This window comes from Carlito syrichta, unplaced genomic scaffold (assembly GCF_000164805.1).
Source record: "Carlito syrichta isolate Samal-C Ts95f unplaced genomic scaffold, Tarsius_syrichta-2.0.1 Scaffold316421, whole genome shotgun sequence".
Lineage (NCBI taxonomy): Eukaryota > Metazoa > Chordata > Mammalia > Primates > Tarsiidae > Carlito > Carlito syrichta.
In genome coordinates this window covers 405,875-419,424 of record NW_007260517.1, presented here as the reverse complement: position 1 = coordinate 419,424, position 13,550 = coordinate 405,875, and positions in this window count along the sequence as shown.

The window sequence follows — 13,550 nt, the reverse complement described above, 5'->3', positions numbered from 1 at the left end:
CTTCCTAGGTACTTGATGCCTTCACCTTTAGAGGTGTCCTGACAAAAAGTGGGCATGTGCCCAAGTTCGCTCCAATGTTCAGGGCATATAGGTTCTGTGACCTCTTTCTCCAAGGCTATGGGAAAGTAATCCTCCCCCTTTTTTTTGGCAGTGGGTGGGGGAGTTGGGTCTCACTCTGTTGCCCAGGATGGAGTGCAATGACATGATCATAGTTCACTGCAGCCTTGACCTCCTGAAAACTCAGGCAATCCTTCTGCCTCAGCCTCCCAAGTAGCTGGAACTACAGGCGCATGCCAACATACCCAGCTAATTTTTTTTTTTTTTGGTAAAGATAAGGTCTTGCTATCTTGCCCAGGCTGATCTTGAACTCTTGGCCTCAGGTGATTCTCCCATCTCAGCCTCCCAAAAGTGCTGGGACTACAGGCATGAACCACCACACCTGGCCTAAGGCTATCTCCTGATGGGAATAGCTGCCAAGCCTGCATAGCCTGTCTAGAACATGAGCCTGTGCCCCTTGGATCCTGGCTTTGGGCATTAATCATGCTGCTTTTTGTAGAGCCAGAGGGTGGTTGAGAAAGGATGTCAGCTGATACTCTCACCTCCACATTCTACTGCATTCATTAAGGAGCTATGAACCGGCTGTTGTTGGGTGCTAAGCATGTTATGAGTTGGATGTAAAAGCAGTAATCCTCCCTATGCTACCCAAGATTTTTGCTAAGGTCCTGAGGAATCTGTCATGCATGAAGAAGGACAGCAACTGAGAGTGCTGACCGAAAGGACCCAGTGACTGGAGTCTGGGGTCAAAGGCCAGAACCCAAGGAACATGATTTTCTTAACCCTGGCACTGCTGACATTTTTGACCAGATACTTCTCTGTTGTGGGGCTGTCCTCTTTGTTGGAGGATGACTATCTACATCCTTGGCCTGTATCGATCAGATGCCAGTAGCACTCACCCACCTCCAGTTGTGACAACCTAAAAATGTCTCCAAATGTTGCCAGATGCTCCCTGGGGGCCATCACTCCTAAGAGCCACTGTTGTGGAGATAAACTGTTACCAAAAAATCAAACCAAGTAAGTTAGTCAGTAAAGGATGCCAGGGTGCAGAAGACAATGTAGTGGTCATGCCATCATGCTGCTGAAGTCTTCTTGCTTTTCATGAGTCTGTTGTGTGGGCTTCAGAGAGAGGACTCTGAAATCAGCTGAATGTCATCCAAGTTGAGGCTTACCTCTTGTGCTGTCATCTCACCTCTCTGTGCCTCTGAGGTCCCATCTGTCAAATGGGACAAATACAAGCCCTTACTTCCCTAGAGTCTGGTTGTGAGGCCCAAAGAAACATAATTTCTCACCTCTCTCTCTGCCTATACTGTTCCCTCATTCTTTTTCCTTTCCAAAAACTCAATGACCCTGAATTTCCCCAAGTTCTGCACTGGATCACACATCTCATACTGACTTGTCCCTGCTAAGGCTTTGATCTAGAGCACACTAGCAATTCCCTCTGGGCTCCATCATTCTCTTCTCCTGACTACACCCTTCACCTCTTCGCAGGCCAGGACTGGGTAGCGACCTTTGAAGAACCGACACTGACTTGACTTCACCAGCAGGCTCAGAAGCACAGCATTTAGTAGTTTTACTTTTGTTCCATCGTCAGGTGATGCTCCTTCCCAGAGACTGTGAAGCAATTTCTGTTTTGCACTTTGTTGACAAGGTGTACCTAGTGCCTAGACTGTGAAACAATCCTACCTTCGTTTCTCATTTGATTAACAGCATCGCAGCTCATTTATGTTGTTATCAGAAGCCTTTCCTGGAGTGGATGGTGGGTGGGGGAGATTTTTCTCTGATGTCTGGTTCGGTAGAGCAATTATTGTCTAAGAGTTTTCTGACTTGTTAGGCTGCCTCCTCTCCTGGCCCTTTGGTTTGGTTATGGGGACATTTGTGGGGGTATTTTTTAGTCTATGTTTGTTGGTGTTTCCAGATTGTTGGCTTCTGGGATATATAAGGCAAAAAGAAAACCTAGAAAGTCAACCCCGTGTCAGTCCTTGGGTCCTGAAGATCTTGGCCAGTTTGCCTTTCAGCTTTCTTGTGCTTCTTTGATATAGAATACCCAGAATTTTTAGTTGTACTTAGTGAGAGGAACATGGAAAAGTATGTCTACTCCATTTCCCAGGAGTGGACATCTCCCAGAATTATATTTAGAAAGGGCTTGCTGTGTCTTACTCTGTAACTCAGGCTGGAATGCAGTGGCACAATCACAGTCAACCACAGCCTTGACCTTCTGCACTCAGGCAATCCTTCCACCTCAGCCTCCAGAGTAGATGGGACTACAGGTATGCTGGTCTCAAATTCCTAGGCTCAAGTGATCCTCCCACTTCAGCCTCCCAAGGTGTTGGGATTATAGGTGTGAGCCACTGTGCCCTGCTGATCCTCATTTTTTTTTTTTTTTTTTGAGTTGCAATCTCACTCTGTCATCCAGGCTGGAGGGCAGTAGCACACTCATGACCACCGCAGCCTCGATCTGTTGGGCTCAGGAGATCCTTCTGCATCAGCCTTCCAAGTAGCTAGAACTATAGGCACAAGCTACCATGCCTGGCTTATTATTTTTTAAAAATTTATTGTAGAGACAAGGTCTCACCAAGTTGTCCAGGCTGGTTTCGAATCCCTGAGCTCAGGCAATCCTCTCACCTTGGCCTCCCAAAGTTCTGGGATTACAGACTTGAGCTACCACACCCAGCAACTCTCATATTTTTAATGTAGCTAGATTTTTGTCTCATCAAAGTTTGCTGTTCTGAAAGTGAATAATGGCTTTAAATGCTTTGCTTTATTACACTGCTAAACAATGAGGGCTGTGGACATTATCATATAAAAACAACAATAATAAAGGAAAATGTCAGAAAAACCTACCTTTGTTGACACCTTTACGCTTTCTTAAACTAGCTCACCATGTAAATGCCCTTCCTCTGAGTAAGTTGGAATGCGCTTGGCTATGGCTATCAGGAATCCTGATGGACAGTGGTTTTAAATGTAGGACATTTCTGTTTTACTTAGTAAAAAAGCCCACAATAGCTGGCAGTCCCTGGGTGAGTTTGGAAATCTAACAAGGTCATTCAGGATCCAGGAACTTTTCATTCTTGACTCTGCCTTCTCAGCAGCCTGCTGGGGTTTTCCAGCTTGTTGCCTCATGGTCACAAGATGGTTTCCATAGGTGCAAACATCACAGCCTCTCCCAGCCTGTTAAGAAACAAAAGGCATGGTGGCTCACACCTGTAATTCCAGTACTTTGGGAGGACAAGGCAGAAGGATTGCTTCTGAGCCCCACCTGAACAATACCTCCAGACTCTGTCTTGAAGGAGGAGGAGGAGGAGGTGGCGGCAAAGGAGGAAGAGAAGGAGGAGGAGAAGAAGGAGAAGAAGAAGAAGGAGAAGAAGAAGAGAAGAAAGAAAAAATTAGCTGGGCATGGTGCTCACCTGTAGTCCTAGCTACTTGAAAGACAGTCTGGAGGATCGCTTGAGCCCAGTAGATAAATGCTGCAGTGAACTGTAATTGTACCACGCCAGACTGAGTGACCAAGGGAGGGAAAGAGGAAGGGAAGGAGGGAGGGAAAGAGGGAGGGAAACAAATAGACAAGGAGAGAGACAAGAAGGGAGCCGAGCATGGTGGCTCATGCCTGTAATCCCAGCACTTTGGCAGGCTGAGGTAAGAGGATTGCCTGAGCCCAGTGTTCAAGACCAGCCTCGGCAACTTGGCAAGACCTTGTCTCTACAATAAATCAAAAAATTAGTCGGGGGTGGAGGCGCATGCCTATAGTTCCAGCTGCTTGGAAGACTGCAGCAAAAGGATTGCCTGAGCCCAGCAGGTCGAAGCTGCGGTCAATAAATCAAAAAATCAGCCGGGCATAGTAGCGCATGCCTGTAATTAGGTAGCTGTGAGTGCGCCACTGCACTCCAGCCTGGGCAATAGAGTGAGACTCTGATTCAAAAAAAAAGAAGGTAGAGGAAAAGCACTCTCTCCTCATGAGCCTCTCTTGTCAGGGAAGAAAATCTTCCTCAGAAGACCAGGAGACTTTCTCTGACCCCAGCCAGAACTGCTCAGCTGGCAAACTCTGCCTACAAGAAGACTGAGCATCACGACTTGGTAAAGAAGACCATGACAGTCAGGCTTGCCTCAGAGGGGTTCTCATCGGGGGCATGAAAATAAAGGAAGGGGACATTTTCAGTAGTCACATCAATAGAAAGATACTCCTGGCATTGCTAGGGACACAAAATGTCCCCAAAAGCAGAGTACTTTTGCACACACGCGCGCACACACACACACACACACACACAAATTGTCCTGTTCAAAATGCCAATAACACACTTGTTATGAAACATGGGCTTAGACCAGTCATAATTCATCCCCTGGGGTGAAGATACAACTCCAACAGTCTGGGAATCCCTGGATTGTGCAAAAGGGGAATGTGGCTCCCAGCAGTAGGCACCATGAGACCTCAGCAAAGCTGAAAGCAGTGCAGCAATGCTTCGTCATTCTGGCACATGGAATCCTTCCCAGAAAGTGACTGTTATTTGTACTGAATGGGTGAAAAATATTACAGGGGTTTAGAAGGGGAAATTTCTTGCAAAAGGTGCTTTTATTTTTCCTAGTAAAGGGATTTCGCAGTAGCTGGATGAGCCGTTTCCAGGAACAAGTGACTGTGAGTTGCCCAGACCTCTGTCATTTCTGCTGACTAATGGAAGCTCCTAAGCCTACCAAGGAGTTCAGGATACTGAAGATCTAATTCTATAGCCCGTTTGGGGTATCAAAATCTCCTTTTCAGACCCTCTGCTGAGAACAGTGTGGCAGGTATTTAGTAAGTGTTTCTCAGGTTTATTACAAATACACTGACTCAAAACTATTCAAACAAACAAAGCCTGGAAAATTGTTCAGCACTACTTTCAAGGAGATAGGAATAATGGAACAGCTTTTTGTCCAATCTTCATGAAGAGCTATTTTTTTTTTGAGTTGGAGTCTCATTCTGTTTCCCAGACTGGAGTGCAGTGGCCGCTCCCGGCCACCGCAGCCTCGACCTGCTGGGCTCTGGCGATCCTTCCGCCTCAGTCTTCCAAGTAGCCGGAATTACAGGTATGCGCTACTACACCTGGCTGATTTTTTGATTTATTGTAGAGATGAGGTCTCGCCAATTTGCCCAGGTGGGTCTCGAACCCGCGGGCTCAGGCAATCCACTCACCTCAGCCTCCCAAAGCGCGGGATTACATGCTGAGCCACCGAGCCCGGCTGAACTATTTATTTTTATGTTTAAAATTATTATGCTATTGACACAAAATAATTGTACATGTTTTGGGGTACAGTATTCAATGGATAGTGATCAAATCAGGCTAATTAGCATACCTATCACCTCCAACATTTATTGCAGCTCTTCTAGCTATCTGAAAATACACAATCCGGCCAGGCACAGTGGCCCAAGCCAGCACTTTGGGAGGCCAAAGCGAGAGTATTGCCTGAGTTCAGGGGTTTGAGACCAGCATGGGCAATATGGCGAGACCTCGTCTCTACAATATATCAAAAAATTAGCCAGATGTAGTAGCGCGCACCTGTAGTTCTGGCTACTTGGAAGGCTGAGTTGGAAGGATTGCCAGAGCCCAACAGGTCAAGGCTGTGGTGGCCGGAATTGTGCCGCTACACTCCAGGCTGGGTGACAAAGTGAGACTCCAACACACACCAAAAAAAGAAAATCCACAATCCACTGTTGTTTATTATAGTCTCCCTAGAGTGGACTATTGGCACTTATTCCTCCCATCTGGCTGTCCCTTTGTATCCCTTAACCAACCTCTGACTATCCCCTCCCTACCCTCTTTCCTTTCAGTCTCTTCCATGCTACTTCTCTGAGATCAACTTTTCTAGCTTTCATATATGAGTGAGGACGTGCAGTATTTATCTTTCTGTGCTTGGCTTATTTCACTTAATATAATGTCCTCCTAACTCATCTATGCTGCTGTGAATAGCAGAATTTCATTCTTTTTTTATGGCTAAATAGTATTCCAGTGTGTTTGTGTGTGTGTGTGTGTTGCCAAAAACATATACACATTTCAAGTATGATGTTCACCCAAAAGATGGCATTAATCAAATGAATGCTAGTGTCACCATTTGATAGGCAGAGCAAAGAAAACAGTGGAAGCATGATTGAGCAAACATCATACTACACATTGCTATTATAATTCAACTTTGAAAAGTAATACATAGATAATATCTCTTTTTTTGTTTTTGTTTTTTTTTGAGTTGGAGTCTCCCTCTGTCACCCAGATCGCTCCCGGCCACCGTAACCCGACCTGCTGGGCTCCAGCAATCCTTCCGCCTCAGCCTTCTGAGTAGCTGGAATTACAGGCATGTGCTACTACGCCCGGCTGATTTTTTGATTTATTGTAGAGATGAGGTCTCGCCAAGTTGCCCAGGCGGGTCTCGAGCCCGCGGGCTCAGGCAATCCACTCACCTCAGCCTCCCAAGGTGCGGAATTACAGGCTGAGCCACCGAGTCCGGCTCTTGTTTGTTTTTCGAGTTGCAGTCTCACTCTGTCACCCAGGCTGAAGTACAGTGGCATGCTAACGGCCACCACAGCCTCGACCTGCTGGGCTTAGGTGATCCTTCTGCCTCAACCTTCCAAGTAGATGGAACTACAGGCACACACCACTATGCCTGGCTACTTTTTTTTATTTATTGTAGAGATGAAGTCTTGCCAAGTTGACCAGGCTGGTCTTGAACCCGTGGACTCAGGCAATCCTCTCACCTAAGCCTCCCAAAGTACTGTTATTATAGGCATGAGCCACCGCGCCCAGCTGATAACATCTCTTAAAATAAATATACAAGGTCCAACAATTAGGTTTATGAAGCATCCAAGAAAAAGTGCTACATACCCCATCACTGAATATCACTAAAGTCACCTTTGAAGTACCCCATTTGAGAAGCTATGCACCGACACCGGCACCTAGTCCACCCATCAAAGTAATTTAGGAGCAGGGCTCGGTGGCTCAGCCTGTAATCCCGTGCTTGGGGAGGCTGAGGTAAGTGGATTGCCTGAGGCCACAGGTTCGAGACCCGCCTGAGCAATTTGGCGAGACCTCATCTCTACAATAAATAAAAAAATTAGCCAGGCATGGTAGCGCACGCCTGTAGTTTCAGCTACTTGGAAGGCTGAGGTGGAAGGATCACCGGAGCCCAGCAGGTTGAGGCTGTGGTGGCTGGGAGCGGCCACTGCACTCCAGTCTGGGCAACAGAGTGAGACTCCAACTCAAAAAAAAAAAAAGAAATTTAGGAACTCTTTTTCTGGGATACCCATCACAGCTGTCATTATTTGTTGGGGTCTGACAATTAAGTTCGTAAACTTGCCACTGTGCACTTACGTTGGCAGCACTGTACAAATAACTGCATTGGAACACGCTCCATACTAGCCTGTTCTAGCTCCCAATGACTCTTTTCTTTACCCAAAGATAAAGGAAATATTGAAAGGAAGATATTTTGATGACATTCAGGACATCAAGGATAATATGACAGCTCTGGTGGCCATTCCAGAAAAAGAGTTCCAAAATTGCTTTGACAGGTGGACTAGGTGCTGGTGTCAATGCAGTTTCCCAAGTAGAGTATTTCAAAGGTGACCATAGTGATATTCACAATGAGGTATGTAGCACTTTTTCTAGGATGGGTTCATGAACTTAATTGTTGATCCTCATGTATATTTTCTTTATCCATTAATCTGGTGATGAATACTCAGGCTGATCTCATATCTTTGCTACTGTGAATAGTGCTGCAATAAACATGGGAATGCAAACATCTCTTTAACATACTGATTTCTGAAATAGTATTTTAATAATAGTACTAGTAGAAATTATAATAGCGATATAGTTAGATTTAAAAAAAATTTTTTAGAGTTCCAGTAGAAGTCTCTGTAGTCTGCAAAGAAAATAAAGACTAACTATTATTAGGTTAAAAAAATTATGGTTTAGGCCAGGCTCAGCAGCTAAGCCTATAATCCCAGCATTGTTTTTTGTTTTTTGAGTTGGAGTCTCACTCTGCTGTCCAGGCTGGAGTACAGTGGCATGCTCACGGCCACCGCAGCCTCAACCTCCTGAGCTCCGGTGATCCTTCCACCTCAGCCTTCCAAGTAGTTACAGGCATGCACCACCACGCCTGCCTAATTGTTTTATTTATTGTAGATATGAGGTCTTGCCAAGTTACTCAGGCTGGTCTCAAACTCAGGCAATCCTCTCACCTCTGCCTCCCAAAGTGCTGGGATTATAGGAATGAGCCACCGTGCCCGGCCTAATCCCAGCACTTTGGAAGGCCGAAGTGAGTGGATTGCCTGAGCCTGTGTGTTCGAGACCAGCCCGGGCAACTTGGCGAGACCTCATGTCTACAATAAATCAAAATTAGTGGGGCATGGTAGCACATGCCTGTAGCTCCAGCTACTTGAGATGTTGAGGCTGAAGGATCTCCAGAGCCCAGTGGGTCAAAGCTGGGGTAGCCATGAGCATGCCACTGCACTCCAGCCTGGGTGATGGAGTGAGACTCCGACTCAAAAAAAAAATTATGGTTTAAAAAAATCTAAATGTTGCCGGGCTCAGTGGCTCAGCCTGCAATCCCGTGCCTTTGGGAGGCGGAGGTGACTGGATTGCCTGAGCCTGCGGGTTTGAGACCCGCCTGGGCAGCGAGACCTCATCTCTACAATAATCAAAAAATTAGCCAGGCGTGGTAGCGCATGCCTGTAATTTCGGCTACTTGGAAAGCTGGGGCAGAAGGATTACCAGAGCCCAGTAGGTTGAGGCCGCGGTGGCCGGGAGCGGCCACTGCACTCCAGTCTGGGTGACAGAGGGAGACTCCAACTCAAAAAAAAAAAAAAAAAAATCGAAATGTTAACTGAATCTGAAAGATTAGATACACTGAGTTGATATTGCTGTTCACAGTAACATTTTATTAAAAAGTCAGTATAAAATCCACTAGATAAGAAAAAAGTAGGCTAAGCCAGCCTCGGTCCCTCGCACCTGTAGCCCTAGCACTTTGGAAGGTGAGGCGATAAGAGTTGCTTGAGCCTAGGAGTTCAAGAATAGCCTGGACAACATAGCAAGACTTTGTCTCTACAGAAAACTTAGTCAGACATGGTGGCATGTGCCTGTAGTCCCAGCTACCTAGGAGGCTGAGGTGGAAGGATCACCTGAGCCCAGGAAGTCAGAGCTGCATTGAGCCATGCTCATGCCTCTGCACTCCAGTCTGGGAGATACAATGAGATCCTGACCAAAAAAAAGAAAGGAAGGGGGAAGGGAGGGAAGAAAGGAAGGAAGGAAGGAAAGAATGGAAAGTTGGAGAGAGGGAGGGAAGGTGGGAAGGAAAGAAAAAAAGTAGGCTAGAAAGTTTGGCTTAGCTCCCTTAACTGTAAAACCACAAATCTCTATGCTTGACACAAACTAAGCTAAATAAACAATATCTCCTAAGCTAATTGCTAACAATGAATAGGAGATAAACTGGTAAGGAAGAGTAGAAAGAGCATTCTAGACAGAAAGTATGGGCATGGTGGAGGTATGATGGGATTGGTCAGTGTCACACCAGCCCGGAGCTCAGTAGTACGTTGTGAATCGCCATGAACCTCTTCCACCACCAATTCTGAACCAGCTACCCAGGCTTCCTGGATTTCCTGGGTGCCAACATCAAAGCCTAGACCTACTGCCATTTTCCCTCTCTGGACTCCTGCAATAGACTGAATGTTTGTCCACCCCAAAATTCCTGTGTTGAAGTCATAACCCCCAATGTGAAAGCAGATGGTGAGGCCTTTGGGAGGTAACTGGATCACGAGGGTGGAGCCACAGGAATGAGAGTGGTGCCCTCATAAAAGGGACCCCAGAGAGCTCTCTTGGCCTTTTTATCCCACCTGAGAAAATGAGAAGTCACAGCCTGCAACCCAGAAGAGAGTCGTCACCACAATCTGACCTTGCTAGCAACCTGACCTCAGACTTCCAGCCTCCAGAACTGTGAGAAATACATTTCGGTGGTTTACATATCACCTGGTCTATGATGCTTTGTTATAGCAAACTGAATGGACTCAGACATTCCAATTAATATTTTAGTAGGTGATTCCTAAATCAAACTAACAGGAATATGTTATAGGTCAAGTATTAGGCTGATGGGAAAGGAGTGGCCACTTTACTACTTAATATCAATCTAACTCAATAGTATGTGTTATTTCATACAGTAACATGCAAGTAACTTTCCTTTTTTTTTTTGTCAGTCTCACTTTGTCACCCATGCTGGAGTGCAGTGACACAATCACAGCCACCACAGTCCTGACCTGCTAGGCTCAGGCAATCCTTCCACCTCAGCCTTCCAAGTAGCCGGAACTACAGGCACGTGCTACTGCACCCAGTTAATTTTGTGACTTTTTGTAGGGACGAGGTCTCACTAAGTTGCCAAGGCTGGTCTAGAACCCCTGGCCTCAGGCAATTCTCTCGCTTCCGCCTCCCAAAGTTGAGATTACAAGCATGAGCCACTGCGCCCTGCAACATGTAACTTTCATCATACTTTGATATCTTATTTGAAATGGTGGCCTGAAACCGGTTAGACAGTGATACCAAGAGATAATAGTAGGCCTAACTCAGTTGCTCAATAAACATTTAATGCTTATAGTCTCAGGCCTTTGTAGAATAGTTACTTTTGCTAGTATTGTTAGATTTGCATTGCAGTCCTTTCTCCTGTTTTCTGTGAGTTGGAGTTTGCCCACTATTTCTCAGTCTAATGGTTTGATTCAGATGGTGGCCACCAGATAGTGCCACTATAGAGCTGTGTTCTTTTTTTTTTTTTTTGAGTTGGAGTCTCACTCTGTCGCCCAGACTGGAGTGCAGTGGCCGCTCCCGGCCACCATAGCCTCGACCTGCTGGGCTCCGGCAATCCTTCCGCCTCAGCCTTCCAAGTAGCTGGAACTACAGGCGCGCGCTACCATGCCCAGCTGATTTTTTTGATGTATTGTAGATTGCCCAGGCGGGTCTCAAACCCGCGAGCTCAGGCAATCCACTCACCTCAGCCTCCCAAATGCGCGGGATTACAGGCTGAGCCACCGAGCCCAGAGCTGTGTTCTTTACAGTCGCCTATGGAGTGACACTTTGGTGTTACAGGAATATTCCATTACCCAGCAATCTTTCATCTAAATGTTTTTCTTTTCATTTATTTTTTTGAAGGGATAGCAGGGTCTTACTCTGACACCCAGGCTGGAGGGTAGTGGTGTGATCATAGCTCACTGCAGCCTCCAATTCCTGGCCCAAGTGATCCTCCTATCTCAGCTTCTGAAGAAGACTGGCCTACAGGTGTGCACCACCACAACTGGCTAATTAAAAAAATTTTTTTAGAGATGGGATCTTTCTATATTGCCCAGGCTGTTCTCAAACTTCAGGCTTTAAGCGATTCTTCCACCTTGGCCTCCCAAAGTGCTGGGATTACAGGTGTAAATGATTGTGCCTGGCCTCATCAAAAGACTTTAAAATTCATAGACAATCCTTGTCTGAGTAAATTATTTCATTAGAGTTTGCATAATGATTACTTTCTAATTCTATCATGTATCCCACATTTATTAGCTGGCATTCTATTGTAAAGAAGATTACCAAGTTATTCCTCATTGACTAGGGAGAAGCCACAATTCTTTTTAAAAAATAGCAGGATAAATGCTATTTCCCTTTAATAACTAATTTTCAGAGCAATAAATTGCTGTAATAGTAACTTCCAATGATGAATAAATAGTTTCCTCCCTGTCGAGAATTCTCTATTCTCTGTAACTATAGTCATAGATTTTTATTTATTTAGTAATTGCAATCAATTATAGTCATTTTCTTTTTGACACCAAAATTCCCCTAAATCTGGCCTGTGGGAGATCCTTCAAGCTGGCTCCCATGTCTTCAAAATTTACTTTTGAGGAACTGAATATACAAACGAAAAACGGCCAGACTATACATAACAATTGAATTCTGATGCATTACCTGCAATAACCAGTCCAGTAAACCAACCCCTAATGTATCATAACCGGCCAGGAAGCCAGTTTGCTTTATCAGCCAGACTCGTAGGAAGTCAGACTGCTGTCTTCAGTAACCATCCAGGCAGCTAAACAGCAACTTCTCATCACAATTAGCTAAAAATGGCCAGGACTTGATTAAACCTGACAGCTTCCTGAATTTTTGTCCCCACTTCCAATGTATGACAAACCAGAGAAAGCCAGTATGCATTGTTAACCAGCACATGGGACCCCTGCTCCTGAGCTGCCTCCACCTTCCATGCCACCAGCCTCCACCAGGGGGCTCCTGGAATTGTCCGTTTCTCCACTGTGAGGTTTTCCCTTTCCTCTGCCTGCCTTTGAGCCCCTGCCAAAACACAAGTACAGTGCTTAACTCCCTTGCTACAGCAAGTTGTCAATACAAGTCTTTGCTTTTCTCATTTGGTTTGTCTTGATTTATTCCCACTTTACTGTGATATAATTTATATGTAATAAAATGCATGTTTTTTGTTTTGTTTTTTTGAGTTGGAGTCTCACTCTGTTGCCCAGACTGGAGTGCAGTGGCCACTCCCGGCCACCGCATCCTCGATCTGCTGGGTTCCGGCGATCTTTCCACCTCAGCCTTCCGAGTAGCCGGAATTACAGGTGTGCGCTACCACGCCTGGCTGATTTTTTGATTTATTGTAGAGATGAGGTCTTGCTGCCCAGGCAGGTCTCGAACCCACGGGCTCAGGCAATCCACTCACCTCAGCCTCCCAAAGGTGCGGGATTACAGGCTGAGCCACCGAGCCCGGCTAAAATGCATGTTTTAATGGTACAGTTCGATTAATTTTGACAGATGTGTAGGCCAGGATAACATTTCCATTACCCTCAAAATTCCCCATTTTCCTTTCCAGTCAATTCCTTCTCTCATGCCTTCCAAGCCAACTACTGATCTGACCTCTATCCCTATAGATTAGTTTCATTTGTTTTCCTAAATCCTGTGGGCATAGCCCATATCATACTTTCCCTGCCCCAAACTGGACTCAGCCACTTCTCCAAGGAGCTCTGGAGCATTTTAGTGAGAAATGGAGTTTAAAAATCAAGATCTGATTGTTAGGTGCGCTCAGTCCTTCTGGTTCACCTAGACTACTCTAGTATTTGCCTGAAAGTCCAACATCCATGGAAAACCCTTCAGTCCATGGCAAACTGGGACAAATAGTGACCCTAGTGCTTCTAAGCCCTTTCAATGCACAGAACTAGAAATTTTATTTTTATTTTATTTATTTATTTTTTGAGTTGGAGTCTCACTCCGTTGCTCAGGATGGAGTGCAGTGGCACACTCACTGCCACCTCAGCATCGACCTGCTGGGCTCCGGCAATCCTTCCGCCTCAGTCTTCCAAGTAGCTGGAACTACAGGTGCACGCTACCACACCCGGCTAATTTTTGGTTTATTATTGTAGAGAAGAGGGCTTACCAAGTTGCCCAGGCTGGTCTCAAACCCGTGGACTCAGGCAATCCACTTGCCTTGGCCTCCCAAAGTGCTGGGATTACAGGCTGAGCCGA